Source organism: Geotrypetes seraphini, chromosome 18 (genome assembly GCF_902459505.1).
Source record: "Geotrypetes seraphini chromosome 18, aGeoSer1.1, whole genome shotgun sequence".
NCBI classification, from domain to species: domain Eukaryota; kingdom Metazoa; phylum Chordata; class Amphibia; order Gymnophiona; family Dermophiidae; genus Geotrypetes; species Geotrypetes seraphini.
This window is the reverse complement of record NC_047101.1, coordinates 41,040,518-41,066,540: the sequence shown is the minus strand read 5'-3', so window position 1 is coordinate 41,066,540 and position 26,023 is coordinate 41,040,518. Positions and strand designations below refer to the sequence as shown.

General features: G+C 44.8%; 1 protein-coding gene across 7 annotated transcripts in view; it reads left to right on the top strand.

Annotated features, from left to right (window-relative positions):
- Positions 1-26,023, top strand: part of ARAP3 (ArfGAP with RhoGAP domain, ankyrin repeat and PH domain 3) — a 293,655-nt gene that overhangs the window by 14,930 nt on the left and 252,702 nt on the right. For 4 of the 7 annotated variants that reach the window (XM_033926806.1, XM_033926811.1, XM_033926804.1 and 1 more), the window contains exon 2: positions 19,472-19,592. The exons of 1 other annotated variant lie outside the window; for it this stretch is intronic. The gene's annotated coding sequence lies outside the window, so the exon portion shown is untranslated. Of the gene's footprint in view, positions 1-1,595; positions 1,798-19,471; positions 19,593-26,023 lie in introns of those variants that run through there. 2 more of the 7 variants (XM_033926805.1, XM_033926810.1) reach the window with 2 other exon arrangements.

Genomic DNA, 26,023 nt, shown 5'->3' with positions numbered 1-26,023 from the left:
AGAAGATGCTAGGGGATGAAGAGAAAGGGACAGGGAGATATAGCCTGACCAGTGGAGAGAGGGAGGGGTATTCTGAAAGTGGTGAGCCATTTGTATGAGGTCAAAAGGGAGATGACAAGATGAGTGAGAGTATGGAGAGAAACAGAAAGAAACACAGACATATATTCTAACACTAACAGACATATTCTAGCACCCTGACCCCCCTTTGTCACCCTTCAGCATGATTCCCTACCACCCTGACCCCCCTTTGTCACCCTTCAGCATGACTCCATAGCACCCTGACCCCCCTTTGTCACCCTTCAGCATGACTCCCTACCACCCTGACCCTCCTTTGTCACCCTTCAGCATGACTCCATAACACCCTGACCCTCCTTTGTCACCCTTCAGCATGATTCCCTACCACCCTGACCCTCCTTTGTCACCCTTCAGCATGATTCCATAGCACCCTGACCCCTCTGACACCCTTCAGCATGATTCCATAGCACCCTGACCTCCCTTTGTCACCTTTCAGCATGATTCCATAGCACCCTGATCCCCCTTTGTCACCCTTCAGCATGATTCCCTACCACCCTGACCCTCCTTTGTCACCCTTCAGCATGATTCCCTACCACCCTGACCCCCCTCTGACACCCTTCAGCATGATTCCATAGCACCCTGACCCCCCCTTTGTCACCCTTCAGCATGATTCCCTACCACCCTGACCCTCCTTTGTCACCCTTCAGCATGATTCCCTACCACCCTGACCCTCCTTTGTCACCCTTCAGCATGATTCCATAGCACCCTGACCCCCCCTATGTCACCCTTCAGCATGATTCCCTACCACCCTGACTCTCCTTTGTCACCCTTCAGCATGATTCCCTACCACCCTGACCCTCCTTTGTCACCCTTCAGCATGATTCCCTACCACCCTGACCCTCCTTTGTCACCCTTCAGCATGATTCCATAGCACCCTGACCCCCCTTTGTCACCCTCCACACCCTTTCATGCCACCCTGACTTCCTTTCTGTCTCCATCCCAAAGATCCCGTGATGACTGCTTCTGCTCCGATGGAAGAGGTAAGTGACGTTGGAGGGAGCTGGGATGGCAGACGCAGTTAGTTGCGGCAAGATCCCGTGATGACTGCGGCTGCCGGTCCACCCCCCTCCCCCCAACGTCACTTACCTCTTCCGAAACAGAGGAGGAAAACGGCGCAGTCATCGCGGGACCTTCTTCAGCGCGGCTGCCGACTCTGCTCTAAGTACTGTGACATTTCCGCTCCCCGAGACGGTCATGTCAGAGTGAAACCCCATACTAAATCCTTTGACCGAGACCAGGGACTGACTGAGGATGATCAGGCAGGAGATCCTGAAAGCAGAGCTGCCTATCCTGAGCCATCTGAGCCTGAGCAGGAGCTAGAATACAGGTTAGCTCCATGTCCTTGTAAAAAACCCAGCTCCCTTAGGAGATTTAATCAGGCTCCCAGTTGCATTCTGCCCAGCAACCTGGGGGGGGAGACAAAGAGCACAAAAGCTAGGAACACAGACACCTAGAACAGGGAGTGGCACCAACACTCTTAAACAGCTCTCCAAGGCAGTAAGGCAGGCTGCACATGAGGACCTGGCAGAGAAGGTTCTCCGGGCCAGGCAAAGGCCAGACCTCGCACAGGAGCCGATGGAATGGGAGGATTCCATTGACCAAGAGTCAGCAGAGCAGTTGGGTGTTCCAGAAAACATGGACACGGCTGAATGGGTGCTGCCTGGAGCTGAGAACATGGAAGCCATGGATGTCAGCTTGGCAGTCTCTCACTAAGGACTGGAGGTACTGGTTTCCATAAGGATATAGTTATTGGGACTGTTTGTTTTGATATAAAAGTTTTGGTTCTACTGAAAAACCAAGCCAAGAGCAGTGCTGCAGCAGCATTCAGCATTAATTACATTGCTGCACTCCAGGTGTGCAAAAGCCAGGGGAAACTGAAAGGAGTTTTCTTTTGGGCTTGTGGAGCAGTTTCCCTGTTTCCTGTTATATTCCAAGGGACTTTCAGGATTGGGGTAGGATCCCCGAAGATCTAAGGGTTGGGATTCTGCGGGAGCTTGTTAAAGCAATTTAAGAAAGGGGAACCAGCAATTCTGTTACCCAACAGGGGAAAGGACTGCAGAGGGTGCCATTGCTGGAAAATATCAAAAGACTGCAATCCTGCATTTTCGTTCTCTTCATGTTTGAAATTTGTTTTGCAATGCAGTATATGACAATGCCTGGTGAAGAAACAAACATAGTAACATAGTAGATGACGGCAGATAAAGACCCGAATGGTCCATCCAGTCTGCCCAACCTGATTCAATTTAAAAAAAAAAATTTTTATTTTTTTTATTTTTTTTTTATTTTTCTTCTTAGCTATTTCTGGGCAAGAATCCAAAGCTTTACCCGGTGTTGTGCTTGGGTTCCAACTGCCAAAATCTCTGTTAAGACTTACTCCAGCCCATCTACACCCTCCCAGCCATTGAAGCCCTCCCCTGCCTATCCTCCACCAAACGGCCATACACAGACACAGACCGTGCAAGTCTGCCCAGTAACTGGCCTAGTTCAATATTTAATATTATTTTCTGATTCTAAATCTTCTGTGTTCATCCCACGCTTCTTTGAACTCAGTCACAGTTTTACTCTCCACCACCTCTCTCGGGAGCGCATTCCAGGCATCCACTACCCTCTCCGTAAAGTAGAATTTCCTAACATTGCCCCTGAATCTACCACCCCTCAACCTCAAATTATGTCCTCTGGTTTTACCATTTTCCTTTCTCTGGAAAAGATTTTGTTCTACGTTAATACCCTTTAAGTATTTGAACGTCTGAATCATATCTCCCCTGTCTCTCCTTTCCTCTAGGGTATACATATTCAGGGCTTCCAGTCTCTCCTCATACGTCTTCTGGCGCAAGCCTCCTATCATTTTCGTTGCCCTCCTCTGGACCGCCTCAATTCTTCTTGCGTCTTTCGCCAGATACGGTCTCCAAAACTGAACACAATACGGTCTCCAAAAACTGTATGATTTAAAGTCCGGGACTCAAGGATAGTGTTGAGAACTGTTCCTCTTTGGATTGTATGATTTTGGTTTTCTATTTTTTGGTGACAAATTAAATCTTTGACTTTTTGGTTTGAATTGGCTTTCGCTGGTGTTTATTATAGCGAAAACAAGGTATTGGACATCAGTAAGGTCTCCCACATTGGGAGCCACGCCAGGGTCGTGCTGCCGCCTGTCGGTGGTCCTCCACAAGCTTCCAGGGACCCCGGCAGGTGACAGTACAGCAGCCGCGCTGAAGTGCTGGTTGAAGCAGTGCGGGAGGTTCCGGCCGGCTGTGCACCCCCTTGGAGCGTGCACCCGGGGCGACCGCCGCCCCCTCCTTAGTACGCCACTGCCAATGGTCCATCCTGCCCAGCAGTCCACTCACGTGGCGGCGTTCTGGTCAAAGTCCAGCGCCCTAACCGAGAATAACTCTACCAGCGTATGTCCTTGTTCAGCAGGAACTTGTCTAACTTTGTCTTGAATCCCTGGAGGGTGTTTCCCCCTATAACAGCCTATGGAAGAGCATTCCAGTTTTCTACCACTCTCTGAGTGAAGAAGAACTTCCTTACATTCGTACGGAATCTATCCCCTTTCAATTTTAGAGAATGCCCTCTCGTTCTCCCTCTCGTTGGAGAGGGTGAACAACCTGTCCTTATCTACCAAGTCTATTCCCTTCAGTACCTTGAATGTTTCGATCATGTCCCCTCTCAATCTCCTCTGTTCGAGGGAGAAGAGGCCCAGTTTCTCTAATCTAATCTGTTGTTAGTTTTCTGCCCCTCTCCTCTTATGACATGTATCAATGATCCGCTATAATAAGGCATGCCTATCGTTGACGCTCATACATACCTACAGCGTAGCTTTTCCTGACGCATGCACACATTGTCAATCGCTTTCTCCTATGAGTGATCGGATGGGATTATTGCGGATCTCCATGAACCTCATTTGCGTGCAAAGTTCTAGGGTTGCCATATTTCCTCTGGCCTCTCCCCGTTCTGCCTCCAGCTCCACCGTGTTCCTCCCCCAGCCCCCCCCCCCCCCCACATGAACCTCCCCAAGTTCGAAGGCTGCATTTGGAAGCCTTTGCGCATGTGGGGGACATCTACGCAATGACATCACATGCATGTATGCATGTGTATGACATCATCACGGTGATGGCAGCACATACACAAAGGCTTCCAGATGCGGCCTCCAAGCTTAGAACTTCCAAAACCCGGACAAACTGCCAGGTTTTGGAAATCCCTTCTTGGCGCCTGGACAGTCCTCTAAAAAGAGGACATGTCTGGATTTTCCCGGACGTATGCTAACCCTGTCTTTGAGCATCACTCGTCATTTTCAATTTGTACAAATTACCAGCACCACAGCGACCCACAGGATTTTAACCACAGTTTTAGAGCATCAAGGCCAAAGACAGGAGGAAAGTCTTTTAAAGAAATCAGAGGCCACTTCTGTTCCTGAGGGTTACTAGTTAGTTTCCTTATAGATCAGGACTTCTAGATCAATGGCACCTAAAGGAAAGGATAAGAAGGCACAAAGCCTCCTCAAAAATTGTACACACAGAAGTCTATCTTGCTCCATGAAGTGAGCAAAGCAGTTTTGCAGCTATGCCCAAATCTGCAGTCCATGACTCACTCCCTCTTCCTTCCTCAGCTCCCTCATCAAACAACGACTGTGGAGCTGGAAAATATGAAAAGAAGAGAGAGAAATGCGTGATCTGACCAGCTCACTGTTTTGTTCCTGTTTGGAAATAAACTACTGACTGTTTTCATAGAATAACTAGCTGATGCCCCGGCGTTGCACGGGTATTTAATTATAGCAATAACACTGTAAATGGATTCAAATAAAGATACTTTATAGTGGTGAATGAAATTATTTTTTTACAGCTTAATAAAAAGTACAATATTCAAATTATAATGTGAAATATTTGACAAAATGAATACAATACAACTAACGCAAAACGTGATTATAAACAACATTTTTAGTTTCACCTCCAGGACATATAAATTGTTGGGTGAACCCACCCTTAAGCAAGCAACATAGAGTTGTGGGCCGAGAGACCCCCAGAACATATCACCCCAGGTAGTGAGGGATCTGCATACCAAGTTTCGTTCAAATCGGTCAAGCCGTTTTTGAATTACCGTGAGAATGGCAGCTGTTTACATTTTTTCCATTGACATGAATGGGTGATACCTGATTTTCTGTTTGTAGCTCCGCCCACGTGTGCAGGTGGGCCGCGAGATCCCCAGAACATATCAGCCCAGGTAGTGAGGGATCTGCATACCAAGTTTCGTTCAAATCGGTCAAGCCGTTTTTGCGTGATCGCGGCACATACACACACACACACACATACATACACACATACATACCTCCGATTTTATATATATAGAAGATTACATGCCACTAGCAGATTGAAATGGCTGCACCTGCTCCAAGTTGGCCAAAGGTGGGTGGCCTAACTTTGAAGAATATAGGAGTTGATGTGCGTTCCAAGATAGAAATCAGTGATTTTTCTGCTTTTAAACTCAGCTAAGCACCGAGAATCAATTCACACAATGCAAACATTGGGCAGACAATATAAAACTAGAAGGGGGTGCTGTAAGTTCTCAGCCCAACCAAGAAGAGAATGACATGGATATGGTTTAAACAGTGATCAGAAACAATGTTAAAATATTGAATTTAATTTCTGGAAATTGGCACTTAAAATAAGATAACACTCTTTTCAGCTACAGTGGCACAAGCACACTCAGAATTGAGGAAATTGGTTGCTTGGACTCAGAACTTTTCAGCACCCCCCTTGTACAGTATGTAATAAAAGTGAGCCATAGGACAATCAAGCCATTGTGACATCACTGATGGGGATGGCTCTTATTGGTGGAATGAGGCATTATGACATCACAATCTCAGCTCTGGTTGTCAGAGACAAAGTCTTACACTACGAGAGGGTGCTGAAAAGTTAGAGAATGTGCAGTCTTCCATTCTCCCTTCCATTTTTTTTCCATTTCATCACATATTGTCTGTGTACTGGGAGAAAAAAAAGACAAATAAAACAGGAAATCGCAAACAGTAGGGTGTTCCCTAAATAAATTCAATAGATGGAAAAGCCATTTTTCTCTAAGGAGAACTCATAGGAGGGAAAGGAATTTGGAGAATCAGTAGGGACCCAGTATAATGAGTGCAGGAGATCTGAACTGCAGAAGGAAATTGGGACATCAGAGGCAGGGAAGAAGCTGTGACTGAGAAGAGAGGAAGATAGTAGGTGGATGCAGTGCAGTCCTTGAAGCTGTGATTCGCGAGTGGACATTGGGGCAGCAAACATAGCCTGGATTACGAGCCAGAGAGGCAACAGCGAGCTCTGCCTCTGGAGTCCTTAATTCCAATGGCCTGAGCCAGAGCCTGGGCAGAGAAAGCGGGATCCGTAACGTGAAGCTTTACCAGGTAAGGATCATGGTCCAGGTCTGGGTTAGTCGCACAGGGCCAGGGCTATGAGAAATGTACATTTTAGACAAGGGAATCAGGAGCCTCACCATCCCCCACCCAGAACTTATTTCTACGCTTTGCATTTTCTACCCCTCATTCACATAGAAACATGTTGGCAGACAAAGGCCAAATGGCCCATCCAGTCTGCCCATCTGCAGTATCCATTATCTCTTTCTCTCTCATCCCACGCGCCTTTCCCAGGCCCTCTTGAATTCAGACACAGGCTCTGTCTCCACCACCTCTTCCGGGAGTCTGTTCCTTGCATCTACTACCCTTTCTTTTCTCATTGTGAGCTGGCTTATACTATTAAATGCACTCATAGTTCACATCTTTTTGCATTTCCTACACCTAAATCTTGCCATTATAAGAGATTTTTAAATAGGACAACGTCATTCCAAGCTGGCAAAATGAATTCTTGGTTAAGTGAAACAAGCTTAAAGGTCTTTTCCTATCAATATTTTAGGAAATTGTTAAAGACCTACCTCTTTGATAAATTTGTCTCTTCATAATTTTCTTTAGTATCCTTTTCTCTGTTATTTTTATAATTGCTATTGTATTTCTCGTTATTTGTACTTCCCTGGTTGTCAGTTGCCTCTTATTGTGAACCGCTTAGAACTTGTCATGGTATTGTGGTATACAAAATAAAGTTATTATTATTATTTCTCTAAAAAAGTATTTCCTTAGATTACTCCGGAGCCTATCACCTCTTAACTTCATCCTATGCCCTCTCATTGCAGAGTTTCCTTTCAAATTAAAGAGACTCAACTCATGCGCATTTACAATATGTAGGTATTTAAACGTCTCTATCATATCTCCCCTCTCCTGCCTTTCATCTAAAGTATACAGATTGAGATCTTTAAGTCTGTCCCCATACGCCTTATGATGAAGACCACACACCATTTTCGTAGCCTTCCTCTGGACCGACTCCATCCTTTTTATATCTTTTTGAAGATGTGGCCTCCAGAATTGTACACAATATTCTAAATGAGGTCTCACCAGAGTCTTATTCAAGGGTATCAATACCTCACTGTTCCCTACTTACTGTCACTTGGATTTTCTTTTTAAGAACATAAGAAATGCCATCTCCGGATCAGACCTTCGGTCCATCAAGTCCGGCGATCCGCACACGCGGAGGCCCTGCCAGGTGTACACCTGTCGTAATTTATAGTCCAATATAAACAACTGGGGAATAAGGTCAAAAATATGTTCCTGAAAGTCCAGATAATGAATGCAACAGATAAAGGAACCAAAAAATGATACTTCAAATACCTTATTAACCTAGAGTGGTGCTCAGAAACCAAGATGGCATATGAAGAACTCAAAACTGGGGAAAAACCCCTAGAGAGATTCTTGTGATATCTATCATTGCACCAGTGTATGGTATGAAGGTACTGTAAAATATTTATAAGATATGTTCATAGCTTGTAATATGTCCAAAAGTTGAATTGTCCAATATGACTTTAAAGAGAAATAGCTAAACAGCTTAATGAATGAACTTAGCTTGAATGTTCAACCCGCGATGGTTCAGCTGGGTTCTGACGCGTTTCGCCGCTATGGCTTCATCAGAGAACCCGCCAAGCTAAAGATGAACACAAATTCAAGATCAGTCCTGAAAAGATGAAACAAAAAAACAAGATGCATGACTATGTTTGATACTGAAAAATAACTATAAATACAGGTAAGCAGCAAAGCTAACGACGCTACCGGTGGAGTACCTGTGCTGAAACAATGATTTTCAATTTCCTGTGACGTAAGCGCTCAGCTGAGCGCTCGGGTTTTATGCAGGGAGAAATGTCAATCACCTAGTGGAGGAACGCCCACCACTCCACTTCCTTATTAAGACCAGATGAAGCCACTGTCTGCCAGTGAAAAATGAAGCTCTGTTCTTGTTTCCAAAGCCAAGCCTGTGAATTGCCCCCTCTATTACAGTGTGCCACCTCCAATATTACGAATTTTAAATCCTGTAATTGATGAGAAAAAGATTGCCAGTGCTGAACCAACGGGGCATTAATATCTCCTCTTCTAATTTTACTGAGGTGTTCAATAATACGGGTCTTGATGCTTCTGGTGGTGTGTCCTACGTATAGCATGTTGCATGGACAAAAAATCAAATATACAACACCCTGAGTATTGCAATCTGTGCGCTGTTGTAAAATATGTTTCTTCTTTAATAGCCGGGGGTGTTGAATACTGGTGGTTTCAAAAGCGTGCGCACACACCGTGCAATGTCCACATTTGAAATGACCCATAGAGGGTGTCTCAGTGTTATCCGGTTTACTAAGGAAGTGAGAGGTGGATATATGATCCCTCAAATTTCTGCCTCTGGAATATGCAAATAGAGGAGGCTGTTCAAAGCATGTGTGTGTCTGCAAAATATGCCAATGGGTACTGATAATCTTTTTAATATTGAATGCTTGATAGGAGTAAGGCAACGTACATACCATCCGGGATTCAGGTTGGTCAGAAGTCTGATTTAACAAATAAGAACGATGAGCATATAAAGCCCGTTTGTAGGCTTTTTTAATGATACCATGAGGATACCCTCGATCTTTGAAACGCTGCCACATATCTTCTGAACGATGTTTATATTCTTCCATGGTGCTGCACAAACGCCTGAGTCTCAAAAACTGGCCCACTGCCTTACTCCTATCAAGCATTCAATATTAAAAAGATTATCAGTACCCATTGGCATATTTTGCAGACACACACATGCTTTGAACAGCCTCCTCTATTTGCATATTCCAGAGGCAGAAATTTGAGGGATCATATATCCACCTCTCACTTCCTTAGTAAACCGGATAACACTGAGACACCCTCTATGGGTCATTTCAAATGTGGACATTGCACGGTGTGTGCGCACGCTTTTGAAACCACCAGTATTCAACACCCCCGGCTATTAAAGAAGAAACATATTTTACAACAGCGCACAGATTGCAATACTCAGGGTGTTGTATATTTGATTTTTTGTCCATGCAACATGCTATACGTAGGACACACCACCAGAAGCATCAAGACCCGTATTATTGAACACCTCAGTAAAATTAGAAGAGGAGATATTAATGCCCCGTTGGTTCAGCACTGGCAATCTTTTTCTCATCAATTACAGGATTTAAAATTCGTAATATTGGAGGTGGCACACTGTAATAGAGGGGGCAATTCACAGGCTTGGCTTTGGAAACAAGAACAGAGCTTCATTTTTCACTGGCAGACAGTGGCTTCATCTGGTCTTAATAAGGAAGTGGAGTGGTGGGCGTTCCTCCACTAGGTGATTGACATTTCTCCCTGCATAAAACCCGAGCGCTCAGCTGAGCGCTTACGTCACAGGAAATTGAAAATCATTGTTTCAGCACAGGTACTCCACCGGTAGCGTCGTTAGCTTTGCTGCTTACCTGTATTTATAGTTATTTTTCAGTATCAAACATAGTCATGCATCTTGTTTTTTTGTTTCATCTTTTCAGGACTGATCTTGAATTTGTGTTCATCTTTAGCTTGGCGGGTTCTCTGATGAAGCCATAGCGGCGAAACGCGTCAGAACCCAGCTGAACCATCGCGGGTTGAACATTCAAGCTAAGTTCATTCATTAAGCTGTTTAGCTATTTCTCTTTAAAGTCATATTGGACAATTCAACTTTTGGACATATTACAAGCTATGAACATATCTTATAAATATTTTACAGTACCTTCATACCATACACTGGTGCAATGATAGATATCACAAGAATCTCTCTAGGGGTTTTTCCCCAGTTTTGAATTCAGTAATTTATAGTCCACCATATCCTTACATGCCTCTCTTAAGGAGATATGCATCTAGTTTGCTCTTGAAGCCTAGGACGGTCGATTCCGCAATAATCTCATCTGGGAGGGCATTCCAGGTGTCAACCACTCTCTGAGTGAAGCAGAACTTCCTGACATTAGTCCTGAACCTGTCCCCCCTTAGCTTCATTACATGTCCTCTAGTCCGTGTCAAATTGGACAACGTAAATCTTCTCTGCTCTATTTTGTCGATTCCTTTCAGTATTTTGAAGGTCTCGATCATATCCCCACGCAGTCTCCTTTTCTCAAGGGAGAATAATCCTAGTGTTATAAGTCTGTCCTCGTATTCCAGTTTTTCCATACCCTTCACCAGTTTTGTTGCTCGTCTCTGCACCCTCTCCAGCAGTTTTATATCCTTCTTTAGGTAGGGAGACCAATGTTGGACGCAGTATTCCAAGTGTGGTCTGACCATTGCCCTATAAAGCGGCATTATAACTTTCTCCGATCTACTCGAGATTCCTTTCTTTATCATGCCCAACATTCTATTTGCCTTCTTTGCCGCTGCCGCGCATTGTGCCGACGGCTTCAGGGTCCTATCTATCAGTACACCCAGGTCCTTTTCTTGTTCACTCTTCCCCAGAGTTGCACCTGACATTGTATACTCGTATTCCTTATTCTTATTTCCTAAATGCATTACCTTGCATTTCTCCACATTGAACTTCATCTGCCATTTCTCCGCCCATGTTTCTAACCGACACAAGTTGCTCTGGAGTTTCTCTCTATCCTCATGCGATCTGATCGCCCGGCATAGTTTTGTATCGTCTGCAAACTTGATGATCTCACTGGATGTTCCTTCCTCCAGATCATTGATATAAATATTAAAAAGGATCGGCCCAAGTACCGAGCCCTGGGGTACACCACTAGTCACTTTCTCCCAGTCTGAGAACTTCCCATTTATGCCCACTCTCTGCTTTCGGTTTTCCAGCCATTTGCCTATCCATCTTTGTATATCCCCCTCTATGCCATGGCTTTGTAGTTTCCTGAGAAGTCTTTCATGTGGAACTTTGTCGAACGCTTTCTGGAAGTCCAAGTATATTATGTCCACAGGCTTCCCACTATCAATTTGCTCGTTCACGGTCTCAAAAAATTGGAGTAAATTCGTCAAACATGATTTCCCTTTCCTGAATCCGTGTTGACTGGGTTTCATCAAGTCGTGTGCGTCCAAGTGCCGGACCATGCTATCCTTGATCAGTGCTTCAACCATCTTGCCGGGGACAGACGTAAGACTCGCAGGTCTATAGTTGCCCGGTTCCCCTCTTGATCCTTTTTTGAAAATTGGGGTGACGTTCGCTATCCTCCAGTCGTCCGGTATCTGTCCAGTTCTGATTGTCAGGTTTGCAAGTTTTTGCAATAACTCTCCGATTTCAACCTTCAATTCCTTTAAGACTCTCGGGTGAATTCCATCCGGTCCAGGGGATTTGTCACTTTTAAGTTTGTCGATCTGATAGTATATCTGGTCTAAGTCCACTTCAACTGTGGTGAGGCTGTCTTCTATTTCTCCTGCAAACACTTTCTCCGCTTCAGGTATTGTTGAGGTGTCCTCCTTCGTAAAGACGGACGCAAAGAAGGAATTTAGTTTGTCTGCGATTTGTTTATCTTCCTTGATGTACCCTTTTCTTCCCTGGTCGTCCAAGGGTCCGACTGCCTCTTTTGCAGGTTTTTTCCCTTTCACGTATCTAAAGAAGGGCTTGAAGTTTTTGGCCTCCTGGGCTATTTTTTCCTCATATTCCTGTTTTGCATCCCTCACCGCCTTGTGACATTTCTTCTGATCATCTTTATGTTTGTTCCAGGCTTCGGTTGTCTTTATGTATTTCCATATTTTGAAAGAGTCCTTCTTTTCTTTTATGGCTTCCTTCACCTGTTTGGTAAGCCATGCCGGTTCTCTTTTGCTCTTTGATCTCCGATCTTTGGAAATCCTCGGAATGTAGAGATCTTGTGCTTCTGTGATAGTATTTTTCAGTAGGGACCATGCCTGATCTACCGTTTCAAGTTTGTCCACCTTCTTTTCGAGTCGTTTTTCTACCATGGCTCTCATGCTATCGTATTTACCCTTTTTAAAGTTCAATGTGGTGGTTAAGGTTTTGGCATGTTTCCCTTTCCCGATGTCAAGTTTAAAGTTAATTACATTGTGATCACTCGTTCCCAGTGGAACCATGACTTCCACTACTGTTATCGGTCCCATGAGGCCATTTAGGACCAAGTCCAAGGTGGCGTTGCCTCTTGTCGGCTCTTTTACCATTTGTTCCAGGAAGCAATCCCCTAGCACCTCCAGGAACTTGGCCTCCTTGCCGCAGTTGGAGGTTGCTAGTTTCCAGTCTATCCCTGGGAAATTGAAGTCTCCCAATATAATTACATTGCCTGTCTTGCATTCTTGTTTGATTTCCTCCATCATTTCTGAGTCAGTTTCCTCCGCCTGTCCTGGGGGACGATAGTAAAGGCCAATTTTCGTATCTGCTCCAAATTGACCAGGAATCTTGATCCAGAGTGACTCAAGCTTCTCTTTCATTTCTGTTGTAACCATTTCAACAGAATCTATTCCCTCCTTAATATATAGAGCAATACCTCCACCTTTCTGCCCTACTCGATCTCTTCTATACAGCTTGTATCCCTGTAGTACTGTGTCCCATTTGTTTTCTTCATTCCACCATGTTTCTGTTATGCCAATGATATCCAATATGTCATGTCTTGCTATTGTCTCTAGTTCCCCCATTTTGTTACCTAGACTTCTAGCATTCGTATACATACATCTAAGTTCCCTACGTGTTACCTTTTTGGACCTTCTACTCTTGGCCGTCCCTGTAGTTTCAATTACGATATCCTTAACTGCTCCTGTGTTATCACCCTTGTTTGCTGTGTGGTCGTCCCCTCCTGTGTCTGATTTGTCACTTCCTGCTTTTTCTCCCTTATTTGCCGTGAGGTCGTCTTCTCTTGTGTAGGAGTAGTTTTCCTTGGCTTCTTCGTCGGGGCATCCTGCTATCCGTGCCATCGACCGGTGGTCGACTGTCGGCTTTCCCCTATCTTTCAGTTTAAAGCCTTCTCGATTGCCTTCTTCATGTTGCCTGCCAAAACTCTTGCTCCTTCTTTGTTGAGGTGTAGTCCGTCCCTTCTGTAGTACTTGCTTTTTCCCCAGAACGCCGTCCAGTTGCGCACGAAGTCGAAGCCTTCTTCTTCGCACCATCGTCTCATCCAGGCGTTGATTACTTGCAATTCCCCTTGTCTCTTTCCATCCGCTCTTGGTACTGGGAGGATCTCAGAGAAGGCCACCTTCACCTCCCTGATCTTCAGTTTTCTTCCAAGTGATGATATCCGCCGTCTTAGTAACATAGTAGATGACGGCAGATAAAGACCCGAATGGTCCATCCAGTCTGCCCAACCTGATTCAATTTAAATTTTTTTTAAAAAAAAATTTTTCTTCTTAGCTATTTCTGGGCAAGAATCCAAAGCTTTACCCGGTACTGTGCTTGGGTTCCTACTGCCGAAATCTCCGTTTAAACCTACTCCAGCCCATCTACAACGTCCCAGCCATTGAATCCCTCCCCAGCCCATCCTCCACCAAACGGCCATACACAGACACAGACCGTGCAAGTCTGCCCAGTATTGGCCTTAGTTTAATATTTACTATTATTTTCTGATTCTAAATCTTCTGTGTTCATCCCACGCTTCTTTGAACTCAGTCACAGTTTTACTCTCCACCACCTCTCTCGGGAGCGCATTCCAGGCATCCACCACCCTCTCCGTAAAGTAGAATTTCCTAACATTGCCTTTGAATCTACCACCCCTCAACCTCAAATTATGTCCTCTGGTTTTACCATTTTCCTTTCTCTGGAAAAGATTTTGTTCTACGTTAATACCCTTCAAGTATTTGAACGTCTGAATCATATCTCCCCTGTCTCTCCTTTCCTCTAGGGTCACAGATATGACAACAAGCAGTTTATGTTTATTAAAAGTTGATATATCGCCGTAGCATACGACTGTTCACACAAGTTTACAATTAAAAAAAAAAATACATCATAAATAGAAAATAATGCCATTAGTCTAAGAACAGACCTCTCTAAATTCAGAAATACATTATAATATAGTTTTGTATTGCGGTGACTCCAGGCCAATCCATGAATATTGCCTGGAAAAGATCAGAAAAAATGATCATTCTGAGGAATATCTTGTCTGAATGCTAAATTAAACAAATACGTTTTCAGAAGTTGTTTTTTTTTTTTAAAAAGCCTTTAAATTCAGTTCCAAATGAATCTGACTTGGTGGCTTATTCCGTGAACTTGGCGCTAAATAGAGAAAAGTCTTTGATCGGGTGAATTCTCACTTTGGCCTAGATTTACTAACCTTCTTTTCTGTGTCTGATCCATGGGCGATTGCAGGTAGGCTGATGAATTCACTAAAGGCCAGCATGCAAATGGGGGCGATTGGAGGAACGCCCCCCACCGACCACATGGATCGCTCGTGAGCGATCCTGAAGCATGCGCAGACCATCTGTAGATGGTCTGCGCATGCTTACGGAGCTGCGAGCTGCTTTTTTTTTTTTTTTACTTCGCGAGCCTGTGGTTTTAAACCGTACGCAGGTAGAGCTAGTCTCAGTTAGGGCACCGGTCTGACCAGAGGGCTGCCGCGTGAGCGGACAGCCGGGCAATTCTTATGTTAACCCACAGGTTAAAACCAAGGGCTTGCATTGTAGGGGGGGGAAGGGCAGGAGAGTTGAAGTGGCAAGATGAGATTCGGGGCGCAGGGTGGCGAGTCAGGGCAGAGAGCAGGGCGGCGAGAGGAGAGTCTGGGCTGTAAAAAAGGGCAGGAGAAGTCGGCAGAGAGCAGGAAAGGTCACGAGCAACTGGTCAGCACCAGTTGCTTCTTTTGGGATCGGCCAGCCCAGTCGGTGATCCTGGAAAAGTTTAGTGAATCGCGTCCCTTCCTACTTTGCATGCTGTTTACCCTCATTTGCATGCGCGGATCAGAATAGAATCAGCCATGAGGTTAGTGATTCGGGTCGGGGTCGCAAACTAATCGGTTTGCTTAGTGAATCTAGCCCTTTGTCCTTCTAACTGATGGCATAACCAGCCTATTATCCTGTAATGATCTCACCTTATTGGGTTTGGCTGTCATAAATGTGTCACTCTTCTAATCTTATCCCATCATCACTAGAAATTCTGTGCAACAATCATATCCTTGAGGTCTTCCAGGCTGGCGTAGTGTAAGCAGAGAGCTGGGTCTGTTTACTTTGTACCGAGAGACACTGCATTCTTCCTCTGTAGCCTCTTTCTTAGGAATGGGCTAGTGTAGGTTGACGTAGAACACCTCTGTATACATTTCAGATCTGCTGAATAGACTGACTCGCAACCGCTTCCTGCCCAGACTCCAGAGTTCCCACAGACAACTTTAATGCTCTGTTTAGGTTTTCTTGGTGTTTGTATACAACCACCCAGGGTCTGTCTGCAGAAGCATGTGGATTTTTGAAAGTCTGAATCATATTACAAACCAGTGCGAATTGACATACCAGGACAGACCAAAGGTCCATCAAGCACAGTATCCCGTTTCAAACAGTGGCCAACACAGAAACCCAAAGAGTAGCAACATTCCAGCATCTCAAAGAGTAGCAAAAATTCTGGAACCCCAATGAGTAGCAACATTCCAAAGCTGAGATTGTGATGTCATAATGCCTCATTCCATCAATGCCTAAGAGCCAGCCTCATCAGTGATATCACAATGCCTTGATGGTCCTACACTTGGCTCAAATAAGAACATAGGAGTTGCCATACTGGGAGAGACCTAAGGTCCATGAAGATCAGTATGCCATTTCCTATAGTGGCCAACCCAGGTCCCAAGTACCTAGCTAGATCCCAACTAGTAAAACAGATTTTATGCTGTTTATCCTAGGAATAAGCAATGGATTTCTCCAAGCCATCTCAACAATGGCCTATGGACTTCTGTTTTAGGAAACTATTCAAGTCTTTTTTTAAACCCTGCTAAGCTGTTTATTGTTTTTTGAGAAACAGGTTTAAAAAACAAAAACAGGTGCCATAGCACCTGCATCAGGGGCAACATTAATCAATTCAATCTTGAGTCTGTATGTATATATAAGAGGACCATATACAGTATATATAGCCATCTAAAGCATTGAAATATCCCATCCTTCCCCCTCCCCCCCAGAAAAAAATACAAATCAAAGCAAAATAATAACATAAACAATATATGTAATCCCACATCTCAACTGTGTTTATACCAAGTGTTGATACAGGGTCAGGCTTCTGCCCTAGGGATATAATCAAGGAAAATATCACAGCATGAGAAAGGCATACTTTTCAGCAATCACTGCAACGTCAGAGCATTGTTTCAAAGATCTTTTAACATGCCCCAGAAACTTTAGGATGAAGATCATTGTTTTTATTTCTAGGTTTCATACATAGACACCCCTGAAATTGAACACATAATAGCCAGTAATGGACCAGCAACATTTTAATGTTATCACTTCCTGATTGCTCTGGCCGCTGTCCTATCACAGCACTGGCCAGATATTTTCAGTTCCACAGTCATTGTTTGAGTTGGGGGATTGAGGAAGGAAGAGGAGATTGAGTCATACAATGAGAGCTGTGATTCATTCCCTGGGGCAGCTGAGCCTTGGACAGGAGATTTCCTTGGCCATAGCAAGAAAACAGAGGTTCAGCCACTTCATCTGACCTCTTACTCTCTGATTTCTTTAAAAACATTTTCCTCCTGCACCACTATTAGCATGTATCAAAATAAATAATCCCTATTAAAATAATCAGGATAAGGTGGCATCAAATCAAATCATTTATAATTATTATTATAAGTGCACCCTCAGTGTGATTATGAAAGCTAATGGGACACTGGAAAAATAACCAGAGTTCCAGGCTTATACATATTAAGCAGGCTCTTTTTCAAACCATGCTACACACCATCATAAGCATATATTCTGTGTGTTTTTTAAATTATATAAGTGCAAAACATGTGAAAAAGTAATTGTGCTATGTGCAAACCCCTCTTACATTCTCTCCCCTACAACCCTTTTTCTTCTGTAACATTCCCCTCATGCATTTGTAATTCGCTGAATGTCCAGCCTTCTTTCGATGTGAACTGCTTAGTAGTCGTCTGACTGTGGCGGTATAGAAAAATAAGTTATTATTATGATATTATATCATTTGTTGCCAACTTATCAAGATTAAATGCTCAAAACTGGTGCAGTCTGCGGTACTTATCTTGGGTGTCTCCCCGCTTGTGTTTCTCAGTGTTCCATTGATTGGCGCTTCTGTACATTCATATTTTGAATCCTGGCTTCTTCTTCAGGTTATTAGGCTCGACCAAGCTCAGTTTTAGGTAAAATATCCTTCCTCAGGAGCCACATGTAAAGTACCAGTGCTACAATCTCGTAAACATTCCAAGGGAGCCTGCAGCCAAGAAAGCAGTGCCGCCAGAGTACAGTAAAACTTTGGATTGCAAGTAACTTGGTTTGCAAGTGTTTTGCAAGACAAGCAAAATATTTTATTAAATTTTAACTTGATAAACAAGCAATGGCTTGCAATACAAGTACATATAGTATACACGTGTCACATCCTCACAACTGAGCTGATGATTCTTCTCTCTCTGACATTACAGGAGTGTAGTGACTGTTGTAATGCAAGACCTCGCTCATTTAGGAGTACATACAGTATCACTACAACTGAGCCGATGGTTCTTTTCTCTCTGACGCTGCGGGAGTGTGGTAACTGTTCTAAATGAGCGAGGTCTTGCAATACAAGTACATATAGTCTACATGTGTCCCATCCTCACAACTGAGCCGATGGTTCTTCTCTCTCTGACGCTGCAGGAGTGTAGTGACTATTCTATACAAGCGAGGTCTTGCATTCCGAGTACATACAGTATACACGCGTCATATCACTACAACTGACCCGATGCTTCCTCTCTCTCTGATGCTGCGGGAGTGTGGTGACTGTTCTAAATGAGCGAGGTCTTGCAATACAAGTACGTATAGCATTTTGTATTAAAATTTTTGGGTTGTGGAACGAATCGCCTGAGTTTCCATTATTTCCTATGGAGAAATTAGCTGTGCTATACGAATGCTTTGGATTACAAGCATGCTTCCGGAACAAATTAAGCTCGCAAGCCAATTTTGTAGCTGCCTTGTAGACAAACTCCCATCTATTTTTATCTTTTTGAAGGTGCAGTCTCCATAACTGTACACAGTATTCTAAATTACCCCCCTGGGCACATAATTTTAAGTGCCAAGAAGGTATCTAATTGCCTATTCTATAGGCTTCCTGATCTCACTATTGGCACTCTGTTGATGAGACAAACTCTTCTTTCATTGCTTTGACCTCTGACGTAACCTTCAAGAGCTGTAGGAGGGGGGTTGGAGCGGACTACAAAATATTGGAACATTTCCTGCAGAAACCAAGGAATCTCAAAGAAGGAAAGGAAGGCAGAGGTTTACTTCCTTTTTTAAGGGGGATGGGGTGGTAAGCAGGGAGGAGGACAGGGGATCGGGAAGAAGGAGTAAATGGGAAAATCAGCGAGGAAGGAGCTTTTCATGGAAACAATAGCTGGAAACAGAAAATCTGGAAACTGGCAGAGAGTTGGAGGCTTACAGATATTTTTGTTTGGGGGCAGCAGCGATTCAGTGAAATGGTACATTGCATGCATTCCTTGTTGAAAGATCACTGCCATACAATGGTCTGCAGTCTGTAGATGAGTACAGAGAGAGATTCTCAGGATAGCCCGACGCTCGCTGGCAAGGGACTAAAACATGTTTGCAAAATATGGCTTATGCATCTCATCTGAAAGAGTATCTGCAGTCTGTCTGATGCTCAAAGAAGCTGTGCATATGTGTTCTTCCTTAATGTTCTTAGGATCAGATTCACCCTTCTCTGATATATTAAAGACAGAAAATGAAAGAGAAATATTACACTGGGGAAATACAGTAGTTCAGACAAGAATAAACCTTCGCAGATACCAGATAGCACATTGCAAATGAGAAAGATGACGTTTCCATCGAATAACAGTTTTCAAGATGTGACCCGTATAATGTGATCTAAGAGTCAGGACGCTCAAAGGAATGTTGGCCCCTCTGTAGATAGAAATTCTGCTGTTTGCCTCCCTTCAAAATTTTCACACCTCCTTTTGCTTTCCTGTATAGAGCTTCAAACGAACAAGCCCCACCCCCATCACCATGGAAGTGCTCCTGATTGGCCATCAAGCTTCAACTCTGTCTCCCTGATTGGTGGATGTACAGAGCTCTCCCATGTGAGCGGCAATCAGTAAGTGGTGTGCTGAGGGATTGAAGAAGCTTAGAGGGAACATTGGAACAAAAGGTAGGCCAGCATTTCCTTGGGAACCCCGGAGGACCAGCGTCCAACCCCGGGGTAGTCCTGTGGACCTGGGGGAGATCCCTGTGGGAGTCCCATGGCCCTGGGGGCTTCCCCATGATCCCCATTCAAACCTCTAGTATGGAAGCAGGCACTAGCATAGTGAGGGTGAGAGGCACCCCTTCACCCTCTTCTCCACCCCCCCCCCAACTGTGCACGCCCCTTCCCTTCCCCCATACCTGTTTAGCTTTCCTGTCGTGAGCAGTATCTCCAACTTGCTGCCCATGCCAGCTTGAGCTCTCCCTCTGATGTCACTTCCTAATTATGGAACCCGGAAGTAATGCCAGAGGGAAGCGCTGAGGCCAGCGCAAGCAGCAGGTTGGAGCTGCTGCTTGCGCCAGCGAAGAGCTAGAGGTACGGTGTAGGCGAAATTAAAGTGTGCGGTGAGGGAGGAGTGGGAAGGAATGAGGGGCCGGAGAGGAGATGTGCCAGCCCCCCCCACCAAGACGGCAACCATGGCGGTCCACCCCCCTCCTTACTATGCCACTGGAAGTAAGTGCTTGTATATGTCAAGGGTACATGATAAGAACATAAGAATAGACTTACTGGGTCAGACCAATGGTCCATCAAGCCCAGTAGCCTGTTCTTACGGTGGCCAATCCAGGTCACAAGTACCTGGCCAAAACCCAAGGAGTAGCAATATTCCAACATCTCAAAGAATAGCAAGATTCCGGAACCCCAATGAGAGCAACATTCCAGTGAGATTGTGATGTCATAATGCCTCATTCCACAGTGCCTCAGAGTCAACCTTATCATGCAAGAGCAAAAGAACATAAGAATGGCCTTACTAGGTTAGACCAATGGTCCATCAAGCCCAGTAGCCCATTCTCACGGTGGCCAATCCAGGTCACTAGTACCTGGCCAAAACCCAATGTGTAGCAATATTCCATGCTACTGATACAGGGCAAGCAGTGGCTTCCCCCGTGATGATATGATGTATAGGTATGTGAGTTATGTCAATGTGGGGTAGTTGGATGCACAGTATGTGTCGGGAACAATTAGGGTATGGGGAGAGACTGGCATGAGAATGGCTTCTGAGGTGAGGGCATAGGGGAGGAAGAGAATGGCTGAGGTGGATCTGCAGGGAGGGTATAAAGGGTGCATGAGAGGACAAGTGTCCAAGATGGATCTACAGGGAGGACATGGGGAAGAAAGGGTAGCATGCATAGAAAAGAGTGAAAGGAAGATGTCCCAGATCTTGAGGTAGGGTGTGAGGGGTACAATGGAAGATTTAGGGAACACATCCCACTTCTCCTTTTCTCTAAGGCTTGTAAAACATTGAACTTATCTCTAGCAATACTACTGTGCTACTTCCCAATCTTGGCCTTCAAACTTCCCCATATGAAGCAAGGCAGCATATGAAGCCTTCAAACTTCCCCATATGAAGCACTTTGGTGCTGTGGTAGCCTATGATGAAGTACTTAAGTGCTGTATTAGCTGCCTGGGATGAGATGGGATAGGACTCGATGTACCACCTTTCTGTGGGTGTGATCAGAGTGGTTTGCATATGTAGCATGCAGTCACTGTTTTCTAGCTATGTGGGGGGACAATTTGAAGACCAAGATTGGGAGATGGCATGTGTGCTGCACTCGCCTCCTTGCACTGCCACCAATAAATCAAAATTTCCAAAATTAAACTTGCCAGTCTAGCAGTAGATGGCCCCCACTTTTGCTGGGCTTGCTCTGCAGTGGTACGACTGACTTTTGCATGGTAATATGGTTCCTTTGGAACTTTTCATTCATAGGTTCTAGCCTTTTTCTTTATAGTTTGACTGAGCCAGATAGATGAAAAAAAGCCATGGACTTCCTTTCTTCTCAAGATATTCTTGATGCACTTCAATCAGGCTTTCACCCTCTCCTTTCTATGGAAACTGCCTTTTCTAAAGTCTCTAATGACCTATTCCTAGCCAAATCCAATGGCCTCTATTCTGTCCTCCTCCTTTTTGATCTGTCTGCTGCCTTTGATACTGTTGATCACCACTTGCTCCTGGTTTTCTCCCATCATACTTTCAGTATATGTTACAGTGGATCCTCCTCTGCTGCCATCCCACTGTCTATCAATATACCTGAAGGCTCTGTCTTGGGCCCTGTCCTTTTCTCCTTATAAAACCACCTTCTCGGTGCACTGATCTCCTCCCATGGTTTTCAATATCACCTCTATGTTGATGATTCCCATATCTATCTCTCCATACCAGATATCTCTACAGGAATTCAAGCCCGAATCTTAACCTGCATGTCCGACATTGCCGCTTAGATGTCTCATCACCATCTAACACTAAATATGAGTAAAACTGAACTCCATATCTTTCCGCCTAAACTCACCTCCCCCCTCTCACCGTTCTCTGTTTCTGTGGATAACACTCTTCTCCTCCCTGTCTTGTCCGCTAGCAACTTCGAGATAATCTTTGACTTCTCTCTCTCCTTCTCTGCTCAGATCAAACAAAGTGCTAAAACTTGTCACTTCCTCCTCTATAATATTACCAAAATCCGACCTCTCCTCTCCAAGCACACTTCCAGAACCCTTATTCACTCTTATCATCTCTCACTTAGACTACTGCAACATATTGCTCTCAGGACTTGCGCTCAACCTTCTCTCTCCCCTTCAATCTGTTCAAAATGCTGCTGCACAACTCATATTTCGTGAGAGCCGCCATGCTCACATTACCCCTCTCCTCAAGTCACTTCATTGGCTTCCCACCCATTTCCAAGTACAAATAAAACTCCTCTTACTGACTTACAAGTAGCCCCTCAATATTTTCTCTCCTCACTTATCGCCCCCTCTACTCCTCTCCCCTCTGTGAACTCCATTCATCAGGTAAGTCCCTCTTATCTGTACTCTTCTCCTCCACCACCAACTCAAGACTGTCCCTTCTTGCCACGCTGTATGCCTGGAACAGAACGCACCTTTTTGAAGCTTCTTTCAGCTCTTAACTCCTACTCACTGTCAGATACTTATATCTATTGCATCATTTTTCCTACCAGAAAATCCCAAACCCTGAGGTGTCCTGTCAAATTAGATTGTAAGCTTGCAGCGACCAACTACTGAATATTAAATGTACAGTGCTGTATAAACCTTACTATAGAAATGATAAATAGTAGCAGTCTTTTCCCAGCTGTACAACCTACAGCAGTAACCATTAGCTTATACCTCCACTCTGTAGGAGTCTTGTAATCTCTGCCTCTGTGGTGGTGTTACAGAGGGTCACTGCATTGTACATTAAGACCTTCAAGTGTGATTCTGTTTTCAACAGAAAATCTTCTCTGTCTTTTTTTTTTTATATTTAATTCTCTTCCCAGCATCGGTACATTATCATTATTTCTCTAGGTTGTATGACATATATACTTCTTTTTTAGTCAGATTTATCTGTTTTCAGAATCTAGTTATTAAACCCACATTATAAATGGGCCATTAATGTACGTCGATAGGTTAGATTTACTCAAATAGGGCACTGGTCTTTGACCTTAGGGCTGCTGCGTGAGCGGACTGCTGGGCATGATGGACCACATTAGTGGGTCAAATATGGAAGGTGTAGGAGCCAAATGTATTATAGCCAGAAGGTCACATTTTGGAAGCAACGAGTGTGGGCCTCAAGACCTGAACAGACTTGTTTTGCTTGCATGCTCAGATAGGTTGATTCAACAATAATGTTGGCTCTAGAATCAGTAAAAATATCTCAAGGGAAAGCATTGTTCCAGCTCATCCAGGAGAACTATTAAATGATCAATTATTTGCTCAAAAATGTTCAGTATTCAACAGACTCATTACCTTACAGAAGTGCCAACAGCTAAAATAGCTTTATTGTACATTAAAGTGTAACTGGCCAAGGGGAACAGAACAATAATGACAAACATGTAAGCAACATTAATCCCTGTTTCAACTCTTCAAGACAATTATAGAAATGAGATAACCTTGGGGCCTTAAGATTCTCTTGGACTTTTTGAATGGATAAAGTTTAGGCTGAACCAAGCCGAGCATCTTATATTTCTCTGTGTACAGAGGTGATAAGAAAGTGTTACCTGTGTCTGCTAATCCAGAGGCAATTGTAATACAGTGGTACCTTGGTTTACGAGCATAATTCGTTCCAGAAGCATGCTTGTAATCCAAGGGAGGGGACAGGGAAACTTTCCCCATAGGCCATAATAGCAACGCTGACAATTCGTTCCACAACCCAAAAGATGCCAAGGAACTGGGAGGAAGTGGCAAGGGGTAGCCCAGGGGTGTGTACCTGTCGGGTGCTGCAGTTTGTAGGTGGCCAGCCGCATGGGTCCTTGTACAGCTGCAGGCAGCGCCGCCTCAAGGAGACACCTCCGTCCACCAGCCAGCCCTCTGCACCATGCTGGATAACCCCTGAGCCCACGCAACCAAGCGCCATCCCACATGCGCACCACGTATAAACACGCACAACATTGATGATTGACGTGCGTGATCATACACAACGTGCAGGTGGGACGGCGCTCAGCTGCGTGGGCTCAGAGGCTCTCCAACATGGTGCGGAAGGCACCCGGCATGTAAGGCTGGCCGGCGGGCGGAAGAGGCATCCCCCTGAAGCGGCGCTGTCTGCAGCTGTAAGTGTTCGTTTATCGGTGCGGCGCTCAATTGCGAAACAAAAGTTTGCTGAGTTTTTTCTCGTCTTGCAAAACACTCGCAAACCACGTTACTCGCAAACTGAGGTTTGACTGCAATTGATGAATTCTATAAAAGGAAAGTAAACACCTATTTTCCTTTATAGAATACTAGTCTAACCGGGTATATACACGCTTAACATTTGGGGACTCTCACTTACACCAGCTGGTTGATATAGTGCAGGGGTGCCCACACTTTTTTTGGCTTGCGAGCTACTTTTAAAATGACCAAGTCAAAATGATCTACCAACAATAAAATTATAAAAAACATAAAGCACACTGTACACGGAGAAAATAAAATAATTTTTCCTACCTTTGTTGTCTGGTGATTTCATGAGTCTCTGGTTGTACTTTCTTCTTCTGACTGTGCATCCAATATTTCTTTCCCTTCTTTCCTCTCCTCCAGACCTCATTCCCTCCCACAACTTTTTCTTCCTCTCTCCCTGCCCCCTTCTTTCTTTCTTTCTATCTTTCTTTCTGTCCCCCTTTCTTTCTCCCTGTCTGTCTGTCTGTCTGTCTGTCCTTTCTTTCTCCCCAAGCTGCCACCACTGCAGTCTGGGAACAGGCCCCCAAACCACCGTTGCTGCTGAGTTCTCCCTGCTCCCTGACGCTGTAACAGGCCAGCCGCCTTCCTCCCGATATCAATTCTGACGTTGAAGAGGAAGTTCCGGGCCATCCAGACAGTGATTGGCTGGCCCGGAACTTCCTCTCCAACATCAGAATTGACGTCGGGGGGAAGGCTGGTGTGCCCGGCGCTTCTGAAGTCTGGCCTGTTACAGCGTCAGGGAACGGGGCAAACGCAAAGGCAACACGAGTCTATCCCGGGCTCTGCAATTGGCTCGCGTTGCCTTTGCGATCTACTGGTCGATCGCGATCGACCTTCTGGGCACTCATGAATTAGTGTATCTAGATTTTCAGAAAGCTTTTGACAAACATAGGAACATAGAAACATGATGGCTGATAAAGGCCAAATGGCCCATCTGCAGTAACCATTATCTCCTTTTCTCTCCAAGAGATCCCACGTGCCTTTCCCAGGCCCTTTTGAATTCAGACACAGTCTCTGTCACTCCACCACCTCTTCCAGGAGACTTTTCCATGCATCTACAATCCTTTCTCCTCCTATTGGCCCTCTCCTACGTATCTTCTGAAATGTTCGCCGGCATGAGCAGCATCTTCCACCTGCTGCTCACGCCGGCCTCAGCTCCCTTCCGATGTCACTTCCCAGTTGCGGGGCCAGTTGTAACATCAGAAGGGAGCCAAGGCTGGCACGAGCAGCGGGTGGAAGATGCTGCTCACATCGTCAAACATTTCAAGAGGTATGTGGTGGGGGGTGGGGAGAGAACAGGGGCGCACGGTATGGCAATACCAGGCGCCACCACTCTGGGCCACAACTTCCCTAGCTATTCATTCAGTTTTCTATACCGTTCTACCAGGAGAGGTCAGAACGGTTTACATTAGTTTATTCAGGTACTCAAGCATTTTCCCCTGTCTGTCCTGGGCTCACAATCTATCTTGGGGCAATGGGGGTGCTGAGACTGTAGCTATAACCACTGTGCCACACTTTCCCCCCTATGCCACTGCCCCAGCCTGTCGGGTTTTCAAGATATCCCTAATTAGGGTTACAAGACATTTAGATTTCCCTGGACATGTCCGAGGGTCCAGAAGACTTTTCAAAACCCGGCCCTTTGTCCAGATTTTGAA